Consider the following 18,442-nt stretch of genomic DNA (forward strand, 5'->3'; position numbering starts at 1 on the left):
AAGAACCCAGATTCAAAAATTAAATAATTCTGGCTGCCAGACAATGTATCCGATCAGGTTGAAAATTAAAACATAAATTCCCCATCAGCACTCGATCATAATTGTGAAGTTTCACGTCGATTGATGAAACGGTTCAAGAGAAATAATTTTTAAAAAGATTTTCGCTCAATCCAATATGGCTGCCAGACCATGTGACATCAATTGTTCGTGAATACCCAGGTATCCCCAAGTCTCGAGGAACGTGTGTGAAGTTTCCCCTCGATCTATCCAGCAGTTTTGGAGATTTTTTTGATAGGTTTTCGGGTAAATCCAATATGGCTGCCAAACCATGTGACCTATGTATGGTGTTGGCTTAACGGTGAGGGTGGCAGGCTTTGGATCCTCGGGTCCCGAGTTCAAATCCTGCTCAGCTGTTGAATTAATACCAGGTGGGGTTAACTCGGCCTGTCATCCTTCCGAGGTCGGCAAAATGAGTGCCAGCATGCTGCTATGCTGTGGTGGAGTGGCGACCCGTCCAGGATTATGCCCAATAGCCAAGGAGTCTGCTTAGGTAGCACCAACGCTTTGCACAGAGTATGGTCCCAATGGATGGATGGATTAGTGCATTTGAGGAGCTATATCTTTAAGGAAAAAATATATATATATACAAATTAAAAAACAGTGCTCATTCTACTTCATAATGTCTCGAATGTTTCTAGACCGTCATAATTCACTCCAGTGCCACAATAAAGAAACTGGAACATCACTCAGTGCATACCTCCACCAGGTTGAACAGTTTATGTTTTGTATCCCACAGATCGGTTGGATCTGCATTTGAACCAAAATCTGGCCTGTTCTCATCATATATCCAACAAGTTGTGTCATAACCCATCCACAACAATTATAAATATCATGCTAGATATCGTTTTTCAATTATATACATCCCAATTGTGAAGAATCACTTTGGACAATAAAAATATATGATGGTATCCAGATCCAGATATTCATCAAAATCTAATCAATTTGTCCTTGTCACACACCCAACCTGTCCACCAAGTTTCATCCGAATCCTTCCAAAACCTTTTGAGATATACTGCTCACAGACAGACAAAGACAAACAGCGGTGAAAACGGTACACTCGTCCACCTTCGGTGGTGGAGGTAATTAGAAGAAATTGCAAACGAACATTGCAAAAGTGTGCTACCTCTGTTTTCTCACGACACTGACGGCTGTAATATTTGAGTGTGGAGTGTCGGTTTGGCTCTGAGCATTCAAGACTATCAAGTAACTTAGATGAAAGCAAGAATAGCTGGAATGAAAACGTGTAAAGGAGCAAGAACTTCAACGAGCTCGCTTAATGGCACAACCTACGGTGTCATACACATCTAGAGAAGAAGCATCTTGTACGATTTTAAATTACAAGGAAATTTTGTACGATATTAAACAAAAGGCAGCAATTAAAACCAGAAATTCACAGCGGCAAGAGAATAGCATACATGTGGATGGAAATTAACGTGAAAAAAATATACGAGTGCAGAACCAATGACTCACAAAGATTTACAACAACCAGCAATGATGGAAGAGGCAGGAGCAACAGCCGCTCAAAATAAATAAATAAATAAATAAAACAATTCACCTCCCAAAGCGTGAGAATAGCACACCACGTCACAACTCTGAAATGACGTCAGAGTCAATTGAATTCAGCACACAAATCCCTTCACCACATCTGATCAAGCAGAGTTAAGCGCCGATTACAAAACCACAAATAAAAGACAATTGGTACAATTTAAATACTGCTGTGTGTGGCATTACTCAAGAGTTTACGCAAAACATTCAAGATTATTAGAAGGACGACTATACATGCCACAATTAAAAGTTATCGCTGCAAGAGGTGACAGATTGGGATTGTGGTCGTCATCAAGGAGTGACAGGCAAAACAGACACAGAGGGGAGAAAAGGAAATAAATACATTTTTTAAACCCTTCAGCTCAGAATATTTTAAGACTTGGGGCATATCCATCAAGGTAGGGTGATGGCATTTGATAGGACAGGAGGGCCACAGAACAACATCAACAACAACCACAATTCCATGATGCAATGGTGTCAAAGCACCACCCACATACCTGATATACCCATCAAGGATGGGTGATGAGATTTCATACGATGTTAGTGGCATAGATCAACAACAGCAGCAGCAGGACCAGCAGCAGCAAACCCATAATAAATGGTGCCGGAAGTGACGCCCGCCGCCCACTCTTCGGAACGTCATGGCAAACGCTTTGAGAAAAACCAACTTTCAACTGGGCCCAATGAAATAGATGGAGTTGTAAATAAACCAAGCAGAATTGTCGGACCTTGTTAATTTCCCGAAGTTTGGTGACGACGCATGAAGTGGTGAGAAAGGAGATGGGAAATGAAAAGACATACCACCAAACACCTTTTATTTATATAGTTTTTTTTTTAAATATACACCACACCTCGACTGCTTTCCTCACCTTCCCCATCACACATTGCATCATCGAATCCTCTTCCAGCCCTCCCCACGCCCCATTTCCAGGGGCCACATTAGGAGCGTTTTGTCGTTGTCCCCGTCAAATCCTGATCTGTGAATCCTACCACCACATCCCACAACTGCCATTACTTTTTGCCAGTAATAACAATCATCATCACCTTTTGAAAATAACCTGAGACTGCACTGCAATGTCTCAATCAGTGATCTCTAATCGGGGCATTGACTGGAGTCCTCGTCAGGACCCACAGGGACAGTCCTGTCCCTTGAATGTTGAGGGACTATCATCAGCCAAACAAGAACGAATTGCCAATTTGTGACGTATGCGAAACACAAATGCCGCCACATTCTTTGGATGCAGAAGACACATGGCGGCCCAGATGATATTCATCCTCAGGTCCCAGGATTAACCCTGCTGGTTGAAAGACCACATTAACAATATGGAAGCGCAATTTTCATCGATGACGATTACCTGTGCATCACAACACAGCATAGAGACCTCGCACGGGTCAAATCGATTCTCGCCATTATGTCCTGACAAACTTGACATCATACTACGAAGATAATCACCTGCGTGCCGATCCAAACAAAACTCAAGTTTGTGCCTTCCTCCTGAAGAACAAAAATGCAGACCAAAAGTTGGAGATGTCATGGAATGGAACAAGGCTGGAGCACTGAACAAAACCTGTGTACCTCAGGGTGACCCAAAATTGTTGACTGACATAGAAAGCCCATTTCAGGAAACTGAAAGCAAAAGTCCGTACCCATAATGCACTCCTCAGCAAGTTGGTGAATTCCAAGTAGGGAGACAATCCAACAACAATTAAATCAATAGTATCAGCCCTCTGCTTTTCTGTGGCATAATATCCATGCCCACACCAAGAATTTGGACCCGGTGGCAAACTCGAGCTTTCACGAAATTACTGGCTGTGTGAAACCCACCAATACCAGGCGTCTATATCTGTTTGCTGGTGCTGCATCACTCAATATTAGGAGGGCAGCAGCAAACCAGACAGAACACTTTAGACAATCAGAGGATGAGAGACACACTCTCCATGGCCATCCAGTAATCCCTCTCAATCTTAAATCTTGCAGGAGCTTTCTATCAGTTCATTCACCAAACAGCAATCCAACCTCAATGAGGCTGAACCTTTGGGATGAAAGATTGCAGCTGGACTCAGAGGATGAGTTAATGAACCTTAAGCCAACAGAGAAACTCTCACGAGGTGCCCATCAACCATGGACAACCTGGGGCAATCTGAATAGACCACGTGCCGGAGTTGGAAGGCATAAAGCAAATGTGCTGAGATGGGAATACAATAAAGATAATGCCAACGAAAGATAAAGCGAGTGCTCCACGCTGCCCTGGTGCGCGAGTGCTCCATGCTGCCCCAGTGCTCCACGCTGTCCCGCTGCCCCAGTGCTCCACCCTGCCCCAGTGCTCCACGCTGCCCTGGTGCACGAGTTCTCCATGCTGCCCAAGTGCTCCACGCTGTCCCGCTGCCCCAGTGCTCCACCCTGCCCCAGTGCTCCACGCTGCCCTGGTGCACGAGTTCTCCATGCTACCCTTGTGCTCCATACTGCCCAAGTGCTCCACCCTGCCCGAGTGCTGATGAGGACGAGATGACCACACCATGCAACAGAAAGCACACGGAAAGAACCGAACTGCAGAGCACGGGAACAAGACCGCGCAAACAAGGCTCATGCAGGACAGATTTTTGTCATGTCACCTCTATTCCAGCTGTCTCATTACCGTGAATGGATGCATAAGGCCCTATTAGTCAAGCCGTCCAGGAATCATGGGTTTATATTTATAACACTTATTTTTAGAACTCACTACTTACCCTCGCCAGAAGAGAGGGTATTGCACTTGGTTGTTATTTAGTTTGCCTGTAAGCACATAATCTGCCAACGTCGGTTGCAAGCACCACCAGGTGTTTGACAATATCACGTTTTTTTTTTTTTTTTTTTTTTTTTAAACTAAGTAGCTCCACAAAGTGTGTACAATTGGAATGCGAGTACATATATAAACTAGAAGGGCACTTGGTAGAGCGCATACCTCCACCACACAATGCCTGATCCACGAGAACATATCGGGCCTAATCAATATTTGAAATATCGTGCAATACAGTACATAATTTTTGGCCCCAACTCTCAATGGTGAAGAATCACTTAAAAAAATTATAGTAGCTGGATCCAGACCTGGATCTTCACCAATATCTAATCAGTTTGTCCTTGTCACACACCGAACATGTCCACAATTTCATCCAGATCCGTCCACAACTTTTTGAGATATCCTGTACACAAACGGACAAACAGGTGTGAAAACATAACCTCCTTCCACCTTCGGTGGTGGAGGTAAATATGGACAATTACAATTCAAGTCCATGAAGTATGTACTATTACATTGCGAGTATAAAGTTTCACGTTGATTGATGAAGCAGTTCATGAAAAAGGATACCAAGGCGTCCGAACCATTAAATTGTCTATTTGCATACATACAATATTTCAATCGTAATGGACGATTGAATAAACAATGTACTCTTAAAAATGTGAGTGAATCTACAAGGTACGTACCATTACAACGTGCATAAGTTTAGAAAGTACAAACATGACATCTATAAAATACATACAAGAAAACCAAAAACATCTCGAAAGTGCTTACGTCTATAAAGGACGTACTATTAAGCATGTGAGTGCGTCCTATTAGGAACATGTTAATTTCTATAAAGGACGGACTATTACAATGTGCATACGTCTATAAAGTACGTACTATCAAAACGAATCAAAAAATTAAAACCAAAAATGTCTGTTTGTCTGTTGTATGAACATATATCTATGTTGTCAATGCATCGTCGACACACACAATACAAACAAAGTGTTGGCGAAGCTCTTTGCCACGTTCACGACTGTGCTTTTCTCCCTCCTCCCTCCCCCCACCCCACCCCATTCCCTTTTGTAATAAAATCCTAATTTTGACAAAATATTGTGTGGTCATCGAAGAGCAGGCTCCTTTGTGTATAGAAAATTGGGGATTAACCTGTTAACGGGCATTTTGGGTTCGCATATTTAGCGCTCGTGAAAAGCAAATCACCTGATGGCTCGCTCGGCCAATTCTGCCAGGGAAATTTGTCGCGAATGGTCACGTGTCCGAGACGCCGATACCTTCTCATCCCCAACCCGCCAGGCAGCACAATTCTCTTGAACACCTGCAACAGTAACAATATGTAGATGGCCGACAAGATTCCATTTGTACGAGTTGTCCAAGCTGGCCAACCAGCACTAAAAATGATTAACTCGCTGTTATTTTGCTTAGCCAATAGAAGTCTTCTGTATGCCTACTCTTAAAAATAAAAAAGTCAAACAAAAAGTCATGCTTGGAGTACACAAATTTCAGGTGAACAATTTAAATAAACACGATAGAATGGGAAGAATCAGCATAAAGTATGGGGTTTAAACCTGCACCTCTTGCATTTAGAATGTGTTCAGACCATATGACTGAACTGAAATCCCAAATCAATTCTATCAATGGCAAGCTTCAATATATGTAAGCGCCAACTTTATGGCAATGCTTTTTATATTTGATGATAAATTAATTTTAACAATTCTCAGAGGCCTTCTCAGACAATTCTCAGAGGCTGAAGGTGGAGAAAGGATTTGTACACTAGTTGGATAACGAAGTACAGCAAGTTGCCTATTTACATTGAGTCTATATGCATCGTTTCGACAGAACGTCAACACATTAAGGGACAGTAGTCGATTTAGGTCACGTGAGTCCGACATAACATCGGACAGAATTTTTCAAGTGCAGTGCTTGCACTTCAGTTTGTCCGATACCCAGGGTACGTATCTTTATGAATAATCTGGGTAAATAAATGCTTTTGTGTCCTTTGTTCTCCCTCTATGTTTCCTTGTTAAATACACACATGAAGTCACTTGATCTCCGAGTGATTTGAGTTGCCCTGATTGCAAATGGCTTTCGTTATTAATCGTCTGTTAAAGGACAGATATGGTTCGGGACAATTAGCGTCCGGCGCAGTGACCACTTCAACCGCCATTTTAGTGCCGGTCCACAGGTTAGACATTCCACCGAAGCACAGTAGTGCATGCCTCTACCTCCCTGTCGTCCCTCCACTCTCAACCGGCACCAATAAATTGTCTATTTGTGTACATACATCATTTCAATTGTTTTATTTTTGTCTCTAATATCTACTTCAGTGAAGGTTATGTTAAGTTAGGGTGACCAAAAATCTTTTCCCGGCAACATATCCCCTTCCCCCCCCCCCCCAAATCATGACACCATGTACACGTGAGAATCGCGTCCGAATAACGTCGCAGTTTTTAGGAACACATCCATGACTTGAATCGGAGATTGCTGTACTTTAACATGAATGACAACATTAAGAGGAAAGACAATATACACACAGCACACGGGATTTGAACCTGGGATCTCAGCATCATGAACAACAAAGTGTTCAAATGAGACGATTAAATATGCCAACGCACTGCAGCATTAACTGGCTTCAACTCTTTGTACAAATCCCTTGTCAGTGTTTTCTCAAAACAAACAAATGCCTGACCTTACCAATCATACACGACCTGTTCTTTACTTTCACCTTCTGTCTGCCAACTATTCTTTGTCACAACTGCAGATACAACAGCATCATTGATCAACTGCATTGAGAAGGAACTCAACTCTACTTTACTGCATTGTGCACCACAGCAAAATATAGCTGAAATTTTGAGAAGATAAAGTGGGGGGAAAACAAAAAAGAAATTTTTAAAAAGAGAAAAGTTTACATTTTACAGTCAACCAAAAACTTAGAGAATAAATGGTAGGCTTATTTGTCAGAACATTAGCAGAATGCACACTTGGCTTTTAGCCCAGACAAGTGGCTGGGAAATAGACAGTTAGACAAAACAAGGCCGATATTTGTACATTGAACTGGCCGACGGTAGATAAGTGCTAAATACTACTTTTGATGTCTATCTCCACCTTGCCATCATTGCACTCGCACCCTCTTCCTGCTCGTGCTCAAACAACAAGAGCACTGAAAGGCACCCCACCCTCCATACTTAAACAAACATTTTGAGTTTGCCCCTTGCTCCCAAATCACAGTTAGTGCCAAGGCGTAACAATAGCAGTACCCTTTCTTCTCTTCCGGATACAATTTCAGCTTTAAACCACTGCAGCGCAAAGGAATGTCCTCCACAAGGGAGGGGATTTCAGAGAAACCCTTTGGAATATCAACAAAAACTAGGAAGGCACTCGGTGGAGCGCATACATACCTGCACCTCATAATGCCTGATCCATAACATATCGGGCCCAATACATTTTTGAGACATCGTGCTGCATATATCGTTTTTGGCCCCATCTCTCAATTGGTGAAGTATCACTTAAAAAAATTATGCTAGTCGGATCCGGATCCGGATCTTCACCAAAATCTAATCAGTTAGTCCTCGTCACACACTGAACCTGTCCACAAAATTTCATCCAGATCCATCCACAACTTTTTGAGATATCTTCTACACAAGCAGACAAACAGACAGACAGAAAGGGGTGAAAACACAACTTCCTTCACCTTCGGTGGCAGAGGTAATAAATATCTGCACAAATCCAAATAGCACAATCAAATTAATTATAAAAGTGCCATTTGATGGTCATACCTGAGAACTTCACATGCGGTGCTGTGATCAGACATTCAAATCGTTCCTGTTGATTTGTCAATCGTCTCCTGACGGCTTTGAAACTCATGTAAAAGAAGAGTTATGTCAGCTAATGTCCATGTAATATATGTACAAGCTCTTTTCTGAGCATGAGATCAATATTAGAGAGAATACTAGATACAATAAAATGTCAGATTTTAAGCATCAAACGAACAGAAAAAGTTTAAATTAAGCAACAAAGAATTTGGCTCTGCCCATTGAAACGGATGTCACAACCGGCTACATTTAACCGTATTCAAGGTATATCTGATCAAATACAAATCTGATTTAACCGTATGAAGCATAATCTGCACCCCACCATTGGTTATGAATACAACTACATGCACATGTTATGGGAATGGAGTCATAGAAATGATTTTTCTTCTGCGTCTTGTGAGTTCCAAACTCCTTGAAGGAGTTATATTACAAAGAACCTATGATAAGTCATTAGTGTGCCTGAGAACCAACGCTGGATAGCTCATCAGTCATCACACTGCTGCAGTGTGCTTATGTTATTTTGAAATACGTCAAGGTTCATGAACATAATGGCCTAGTCTTGTGAAAGATCATGGACAATCGATAATTGAAAGACGCTGAAATCACCAGCAAATGCCAGTACTCTATGGGACACCCAGATCAACATCCCTCCAAAGGACAGCACACTCGATTGAATGCTCTGCATGAAAAGAACCAGGACGACAGTTTATAGTCAGGTTGGGATTAGAACACAATAAATAGCTTCAAGGCAATTACAGTACCTTTGCACTGTCCTGCCAGCCCGATTATACGGATGTCCAGCAAATTCATTCAACCCGTTTTCCATCGGCTTGGGTGAGAGGGATCAGCAAGGGCTATAACAGATGAGCAAAGGCACTTGGTTTCCTGTTTCATGGACATACCCATCTCCAAGATAGCGATTTCCAAGCGTCACAAGTAATGCTGAAGGCCATCATTTTTAAAAGACTAAAAGTAAAATCCAAACACGAAAAGAAAACTCCTGGATATAGTGTTTTTACTTGAGCTTTGATGAGCAATCACAATCCCATTTAAAAAAAAAAAAAAAACCCTTTCCAGAAGTTTGTTCCTGGAATAAATAAATAAAATGCAAAATATCTGCAAATGAGTCATATGTTATCCAAGCAACAGAAGAAGATTGGTGATTCACCGCCATCTTGTGTTGTCTCCCATGTCTACCCGTGATCTTGCATACTTGCATTAACCCTCTGCCCACCTGAAACTTATTTTTATCTTCTTGTTGTTAGCTGTTCCTTGTGTCTGCATTCTCCTTGACTGCATACAGCATTTCCTTCAGCTTCATTTTATTGGTTTCTGCTGTACCAATACACACTACGTTTGATATCAACTTGTGAAAATCCATGTGACCAGTGGAAACTGCCTTTATGATGGTGGTGGTCCATGGTAATGCCCCATGAAAATCTCTGCTTGTTGCCCAACTTGCAGAGCTATATTCCTTGTTAACCTGTCCCTTTCTGCTCTGCTGTGCTGTTTGCATATGAGCCTCTCTCAATTATCTATCAGAGATGTTAATTGGTTAAAGATGAAGGTGAGATGGCAGGCTTATTAAATAGTTATTTTGCTTCAAGATTTGGACATACTCAAGAAATTTGGATTTGAGATCAAAAGATGAATACCACACAAGAGTACATAAGGTCAGCTGTTATTTCTTGGTATGTCTATGGATAGTTTTAGCATTGTAGAACAATAGCATTTTATATATTCAGTCCCCCTCAAAAGTTTTGGAACAAAGGACTGAAGGGTGTTTCTTTTTGCATTGATTGTTCACACATAAGAGTTGTGAATGTCTCATCTTGGTTTTAGCTTTGGCAGTCAGAAGGCAAAAGCCAACGTGAAAACCAGAGAACTGTGAATGAAAGAAAAGCAAACAATTTGGAAGCTGAAAGAACAGAAGAATTCAATTACAGAACCATAGCAATTACAACTGGAAGGGCACTCTGTGGAGCGCATACCTCCACCACGCAATGCCTGATCCACGAGAACATATCGGGCCCAATACATTTTTGAAATATCAAGCGACACAGAACTATATTGTTTTTGGCCTTATCTCTCAATGGTGAAGAATCACTATAAAAATTAAATAATTCTCGTATCTAGATCCGAATTCAAATCTTCACCAAAATCGAATAAATTCGTCCTTCCGACACACCCAACCTGTCCAAGTTTCATCCGAATCCGTCCACAACTTTGAGATATTGTGCGATATACAGTATCGTTTTTGGCCCTATCTCTCAATGGTGAAGAATCACTTAAAAAAACATTCTAGTCGTCAGATCCGGATCCAGATCTTCACCAAAATCTAAGCAGTTCGTCTTTGTCACACACTGAACCTGTCCACAAAATTTCATACGGATCCATCAACAACTTGAGATATCCTGTGCACAGACAGACAGACAGACAGACAGACAGACAGACAGACAGACAGACAGACAGACAGACAGACAGACAGACAGACAGGGGTGAAAACATCACCTCCTTCACCTTCGGTGGTGGAGGTAACGATTTGGAATTGTATTGAAAAATAAAGAAACCACGAGTGTACTTGGCAATGGACAACGGCCAGGTCGGCCAAGGAAAGCAACTGCAGTTGATGACAGAAAAATCATCAGAGCTGTGAGGAAAAACCCTGAAACAACTGGCAGTGACATCGCCAACAACCTCCAGTGCAGGAGTGAAAGTATCACAATCTATCGTTTGCAGAGACTTCGACAGCAGGATTCCAAAAGCGACAGCGCAAGATGCAAACCTCAGCACCAAAAACAGAACGGCCAGAATATAATTTTCCGAGAAGTATGGAGGTGAGCCAGTAGAGTTTTAGTTTGTGGAACAAAGTTTTATGGACAGATGAGACCAAGATAAACCTTTACCATAACGATGGAAAGGCAAAAGTGTGGAGAAAGGAAGAAACTGCATCTGATCCAAAGCATGGCACCTCATCTGTGAAGCATGGTGGAGGAAGTGTCATGGCTGCCTCTGGAACCGGTTCACTCATCTTTATTAGCCCGTGCACGCGAAGCGAAAAGCGGGGTTAAGCAATCGGTCACGTACATACGTGTCTGCATTTTGTTCAGAGCGTACATCGAAAACCATTCAGCGGAGGAAATTGAAACTTTACCACATGTCACATGACCATTTGATATATCACATATTACTTGGATGATGCACTGCCCCTCAGAACGTACATTGTAAATTAAACAAAGCCTAATGCCCAGAGAAAATATCACTTCCTCGCGTTCAGCCTTTATTATGCTCGGCTGGTGAAAAAAACATGCATAGAATAAGAACAATTTGGCGTTTTAATGATCTATTCTGGCATCTTGATCAGCCTTGGTAGTTATGAAAACGCTCGAGAACGAGAATAAAAGCCGCTTTGTAAAGGATTATGAATGTACTCCGGAGCAGACGTTTCAAACGATAATAATTTGTACACATTTATCTCAGAAGTGTAGACGGATGCGATTACAAATTTCCCGCCAGAAGAGTCGGCTCGCACCAAGTCCTTCTCAAGATCGCGCGGGGAAAGGAGTCTATGAATACCATTGAGTTGATGATGAAACGAATGATAGCAGCAGCAGAATGAATTCGGAAGTGTACAGAACCATTTTGTCTGCAGACGTACAAGAAAATGCCTCCAAAAACTCATTGGGTGGCACTTCACAGTGCCGCAAGACAATGACCCAAAAACACAATGTCAACGCAACTAAGGAATTCATCACGGAAAAAAAAATGGAAGTTTTACACTGACCAAGTCACTCTCCTGATTTAAATCAAACGGAGCACGCATTTCACTTGCTGAAGGGTCAGAAACCTTCCAAAACAAACAACTGAAAATGGCTGCAGTAAAGGCTCAGCAAAGCATCTTGAAGGAAGATACTAAGAGTTTGGTGATGGCAATGGGTCACAGGCTCAATGAAATTGTTGCATGTAAGGGATATGCAGCCAAATACTATTATAATACTTCAATTTACTTTAAGTTAATCTGCTCCAATACTTATGCTTATCTAAAATGTGGGGACTGAACATAAAAATAGCCCCGTGGTAGACTGGCAGTTATTTCCCCAACAGGCTGGGTGAAAATGAGGGATTAGGGGGAAGGAGCCATGGTCCCCCTTCCTGAAGTGGTATGGTCATGGGGAACACAACTTAAGTTAACAGCATGGTCCTTATGTTTCATGAAGAGCTTGGTCTGCAACTGGCCATTGGTTTCTGAAAAGATTAAAAAAATAAATCACCTAAATTTCAGGCAAAACCCCCATTTTCAGACTCTTATAGAGGGTGAATCCAGATGGAGAGCACAACCCCATGAGACCTTACTGTTCTGATGTATCCTACCAAATTTGGTCCATATTGGTCATGGAGTTTATGAGGAAAACATGTTTTAGTCAACATGAGGGATATGGGGAGGGAGGCAGTGTCCCCCTTTCCAGGGGAGATGCGGCCATGGGGAGCACAACTTAAGGTTAGGGCATGGTCATGATGTCGCATTGCCAGTTTGGTCTGGATCCGATTGTTGGTTTCTGAAAAGAAGATTTTTGAATAAAATACCAACAATTGGGATAAAATCCCTCTTTAGCCCCCTTTATAGGGGGCACAACCCCATGAGTCCTTGGCTGTCCTGATGCATACTACCAAATTTGGTCCATAAATCGGTTAAGTAGTTTGTGATATACCGTTTTAATCAAATGTTTACGGACGTACATAGACAGACAGACAGACAGACAGACTATGGACGGCAAGCCATACACCGGAACCCACTCCAAACTTATTTCGGAGAAGAAACCTAAAAAGTGCTATTGTTCTACAATGGTAAAACATATACGCATATAAATACCAAGAAATAAAAGCTGACCTTCTGTACTCTTGCCTCATTCATCTTTTGATCTCAAATCCAAATGAGTACATCAATCTATATATTACTAAAACTCTCATCTTGTATGAATGAATGAATGAATGAATGAATATGTTCCCGAAATACAGCCAAAACGGTACAGGATAGCGCAAACATTTTCGGCCCACCTGACTCACCATTCGCCTGCGGTGTGCAGTATCAAGTTTCGTTCAAATCGGGCAACAAAAAAATTATTAAACAAGTGGTGCCAGGCACAACAAATCCCGCCCATTTAAGGCATAAAGTTATTTTGAGGACCAAATTTAAATTTGATACATCCTTAACCTGAATGTTGATTATAAGGAATAGAATAAGGAATATTTTAGTCTTAGTTTGAAGTCAATTAAACCATTTTTGACGAAGTTATGAGCGAAAAACGATTTTGACCTTTTCGTGACCTTGACCTTTGACCTAATTGAACCCAAAAGTTAATGGGGTCGTCCGAGGTTCATTACCCACCTGTGGATACAATTTGACTGTGTTTGAGCCAGCCGTTTTCCCGTAACGTTGTATTTTCGTAACCATGTTTTAGTTTTAATGGGAAATTTGTAATTTTGACCGATGACCATGACCCCCAAAACTTCGGACCATACCTATCTTCACTATAGGAATGGGTAGGATTAGAAGTGACAAATAGAATAAGGTTCACTAAAAGCTTAGTTTGAAGTAAATCAGATCATTTTTGACGAAGTTATGAGCGAAAAACTATTTTGATCTTTTTGTGACTTTGACCTTTGATCCAATTGGACCCAAAAGTTAATGTGGTCGTCCAAGGTTTATTGCCCACCTATGGATTAAATTTGATAGTGTTTGCTAAAGCCGTTTTGCCATAAAGTTGCGAACAGACAGACAAACAGACAAACGAACCAGACGATTACAATATCCCGCCCCCTCCCTCCGGGGAAGGAATCAATAAAAATCAATTCCTGATTCAGTCAAGTACTCTTTGGGAGAATTAGATCAATGCAAACCTCAGTGGTATAGTTCGCTGGAACTATCTTTTTTTTTTTTCTTGAAATTATTTATTTAAAAAAAAAATCTCAAACATTTAGTATAGACAAAGAACGATTTATTTTTAAACATAAGATAAACAGCCATTTTGATCTCATGTTCATTAATAAATAAAACTAGCATAACCCGCGCTCTGCACGACATGTTGGGGTGGGTGTGTTTGAGAAAGGAACTGATGCAGAGTATCAGTAGTAATTTTACTTTAATGCAGTAAGTGGAATACGATTTCACTGTTTCAGAACCATTTTATATACTTTTTTTGTACCATGCACCTCATATGGTCTTTGAGATAATGTAAGCCGAATATCACGTTACTCGAGCGCAGAACAAAGTCGAAGATAGCGCGACACGAAACCACAAACTCAGAAATAATATATAAGATTGTGTTTAGAAGATTATGCACAATAATTTCTGCGACTTTTTTTTTTCCACATTGACACGCAATATCAAGTTTCGTTCAATTAAAAAAAAAAAATTAATTCCCGATTCAATGAAGCGCTCTTCGGGATTATTTGATCAATGCAAATAACCTCAGCGGTATAGTTCACTGGAGCTATCTTTTTTTCTTTGAAAAAAATTTTTTTTTTAATCAACCGCTGTCACAATGGGAACCCAACGGATTCATGGGTCATCTCGTACTTATGATAATTCATGGACCGATGTTTGTTAGTCACACTACTTCTGCTCGAGTTCTGCTCCATAGGATTAGCATGGCCCCAATTAATGTATAGGGGAGGTTTTTATCTTTGCAGGTGGACTTGTGGCGGAGAAGAGAAAGAGATGCAAATTCTCTATGTAAATGTGTATTGTGTAGCACCACCTCCAGGTGGGGAGTTTATTACAAGTCTCCACCAGTTACAGTGCAGTATTCCTGTCTCCACGTTTTTCAGTACAGTGAGGTGTTTTGGATAATAAGCAGTAGGTTTGTTTTTGCTTCATGCACATTAACCAGGTTACTTTAGTTTTGCATATACAGAGCTGTCAGTTGCCTATACACCGCCCAAATAAAGGTATGCGTTAGAAGAACGTGTTGTATGCTTGGAATAAGATCGTCTGTCTGGCAGATACTCTGCTGGTAGCAATAACAACAAATTTGACTTCATCGTTCCAATACTTATGGAGGGGCACTGTATATATTTGACTTTAAATTTCTGAGGATCAATCAATATGATTTCCTTCCAAATACATTTCTGACACTCAGAAAATTCTTTAATTACCAACTGGTCATGAGTTTTGATTCCCAGAGAGCATCATATGCATACAGCTGCTGAGGGGCACATTTAGCTCCATAGAAATGGAGAAAAGATAGTGGTTCACATATGAGATAAAAATGTAACAAAACAAAGGTGAATAGATGACATTTAAGATCAAGAAAGGCAGACACAACATGTGGATTTGAAGCTTACTAGGCCATGTAATAATGACATTGAACTAGTGGAAAGAAAACATGAGCAAAGCCCGTTTGGGAAACGACAACGGGGTCATTATACCGGTGTTTGCAGCAAAAGAGCCAAAGTAAGCAAAGCAGCAAATGGTTGTGCGAAAAAATTTAAATATGCAATTTGTCACAAATAATGTGCGACTCAAACTCGGTTTTCTCCTCTTGGGTTTTGCCAATCCCAAAATTGGTGACAATTCCGAAAGCTCACAATGGAAATGTCTATTCTTAGGTCTGAGCTCGAACAAAGGTTTTTGTTTTTCCCTACCCCACCCTTCTTGTCAAAACCCTGACTCGAAACAGCATGCCACCAAATAGTGAGTAACTTACCTCCTGGAAAATAAATTAATGTGTACATACCCTGGGTAAGTTCCTGGCCTTAAAGTTTAAGTGTGATATTTAAAATAAGAATACAGAACTGCAATTACCAAGTTCAATTAACATGATGCCGCAGTAAGAATGCAGTTTGAACATGATGGCAAAGTCGATGGTACACCATCGCAAATCCCCACAGTTCCCACCGAAAGCAAAGTTGAAAGATGGCAAAGAGTTCCACCAGGAATAACCCGGCATCAAATTTTGAGTTATTTAAAAAAAAAAAATCAAAAAAATCTACTGTTTTGACCCTTGTGACTATCTCACAAGTCATCATGGGACAGACATAAACCAGATGGCAAATCCAAGAAATTATTACACATTTCATGCATCCCCCAATGTTGATTGCATATACAACATTTAATTTAAAAATGTGCCCATAATTGCAAAAAAAAAAAAAATCATATTTGACCTTTTGACCCCACCCCAGGGCCCCATGGGGCAAGGCCAAAAATGAGAGTGCTCTTGCACCTTTTTGCCATGTGATCACAACTCCCAAGTTTGGTGAATTTCTGCACAACTATTTAGGTGGAGATAGCGTGATGGACAGGCAGAGGTCTAGATTGGAGTCGATTACACCATCCCCCCCCCCTCCCCTCCTGTTTTATTTACTTAAAAGCATGGAGATCACAATAGAAGTAAATTGATCAATTCAAGTGAAAGGGTGTGATGTGTGTGTGTGTGTGTGTGTGTGTGTGTGTGTGTGTGTGTGTGTGTGTGTGTGTGTGTGTGTGTGTGTGTGTGTACACACACACACACACACACACACACACACACACACACACACACACACACACACACACACACACACACACACACACACACACACACACACTTCTCCAGCGACTGAGTTTCGTTGTATTATCGTTGTGTACCACCACCACCACTACAACCATGGTCTCAATTATTCCCACCTTCTTGTGGGATTGGCCAGGGAAAGTGCTTGACAAAACTCTTTTACGAACTGGCTGACCAGGCTTGACGTTTCAATGAAGGCGAATTGAGCAGGGTGCTGCCAATACGTCGCCCACTCTTTACAAAAGACACTTTGACACCCATCAATTAGTTACAGACAGAGACGCCCAGCTTAACATTCATTTGAGGAATGACATGCCTGATATTGGCTTAATGGTTAGGGTGGTGGGCTTGGGATCCTCGGATCCTGAGTTCAAATCCCACTCGGCTGTTGAATTAATACCATGAGGGGTTGACTCTGCCCGTCATCCTTCCGAGGTCGGCAAAATGAGTGCCAGCTTGCTGGTATCCTGTGTCGGAGTGGCGACCTGTCCAGGATTGTGCCGAATAGCCAAGGAGACTGCTTTGGCAGCACCAACACTCTGCACAGAGTATGGTTCCAATGGATGGATTGGATGGATGAGGGTTGATCAACTCTGTGATGCATAATGCTTGCAAAGCACCAATCAGACTTCATAGTCCTGTCTGGGATTGAACCCAAGACTACTTAACTTATCCTGCTCACAGGTACTGTATTCCTTTGTAAATAGTGAAACTTGCTGTTGAAGTTGATTCAATGTCATTAAAAAATATATATTCAAATGAACATATCCTTTCCTTGTTTTTTTTTTTAAGAGGAAAAATATGAATCATTCAAAGTCTATAAAAACAGATTACCAACTACAGGTTCCACAGTCAGATTCCAGAAGAAGTAAAACATTCCCTCCCGCATGGATCTTCAACGATTGAAAACCACGAAGAAAAAAAATAAAAACAATGTCACCCGTAGGGTGACCCGTATCTTGCCAAAAGGTGACCACGTGTGACTTCTTTAAGGTCACACTGAGGTGAACAGAGCTGCTATCCACCAGGAGCGACTCCTTGAGGAATATCTACCTACGAGAGATTCCGATGAGAATCGTTCTACAGAGTAACCATGAAAAATATGCGTTTGCCTCATAACGTCACCAAATGACGTCATAATGTCTCAAGCTTGACATATCTAGAAAGCACTCATCGAGGTGTTCAATTTGAGGTACAACACGATATGGTTCCTAAAACTTGAAAATTTGACTTTGGGGTCAAATATGTTTGACCTCAGGCGCTAACCATGAAGGTCAAGGCCAATCGCCACCAAAAATTAATCAGCTGAGCACCAGACCATGAACGATATTCCCATGAAGTTTGAAGAGGATCCGATCAAAATTACTCAGAAAATAAGGGTTTCGTCGACTCCCTGATTTGCGACAAAGTGACCTTGACCTTCAAAATTTTATGCGCTGAAAGGGACCTCTATAGGCCTCTGATATGCGAAGTTACAAAAATTTCTGATAACTGTGCTCTGCAGAATTTTTTATACGTGATTACAGACAAACAAACAAACAAAAAAAAAAACATACAAGCTGATTAACATATCTTGCAAAAACTTCGTTTTGGCAAGATAAAAATATGTAAATATTTCCATGAGGAATGACGTGTTGGCTTGGAAAGGTGGTTTATAAATGGGAATCCATTTTCCATCACTATACAGTAATCAGATGCATTG

At 41.2% G+C, this 18,442-nt stretch overlaps 1 protein-coding gene across 2 annotated transcripts in view; it reads right to left on the reverse strand.

Moving 5' to 3' along the window:
- Positions 1-18,442, reverse strand: part of SHC1 (SHC adaptor protein 1) — a 124,116-nt gene that overhangs the window by 98,592 nt on the left and 7,082 nt on the right. Inside the window, exon 2 of one of the 2 annotated variants that reach the window (XM_085891515.1) lies at positions 5,583-5,697. The exons of the other annotated variant lie outside the window; for it this stretch is intronic. The gene's annotated coding sequence lies outside the window, so the exon portion shown is untranslated. The remainder of the gene's footprint in view (positions 1-5,582; positions 5,698-18,442) is intronic. 2 annotated transcript variants of the gene reach the window in all.

The sequence above is a fragment of the Eptatretus burgeri genome, chromosome 8 (assembly GCF_056783735.1).
Source record: "Eptatretus burgeri isolate ZD-2024b chromosome 8, Ebu_testis_v1, whole genome shotgun sequence".
Lineage (NCBI taxonomy): Eukaryota > Metazoa > Chordata > Myxini > Myxiniformes > Myxinidae > Eptatretus > Eptatretus burgeri.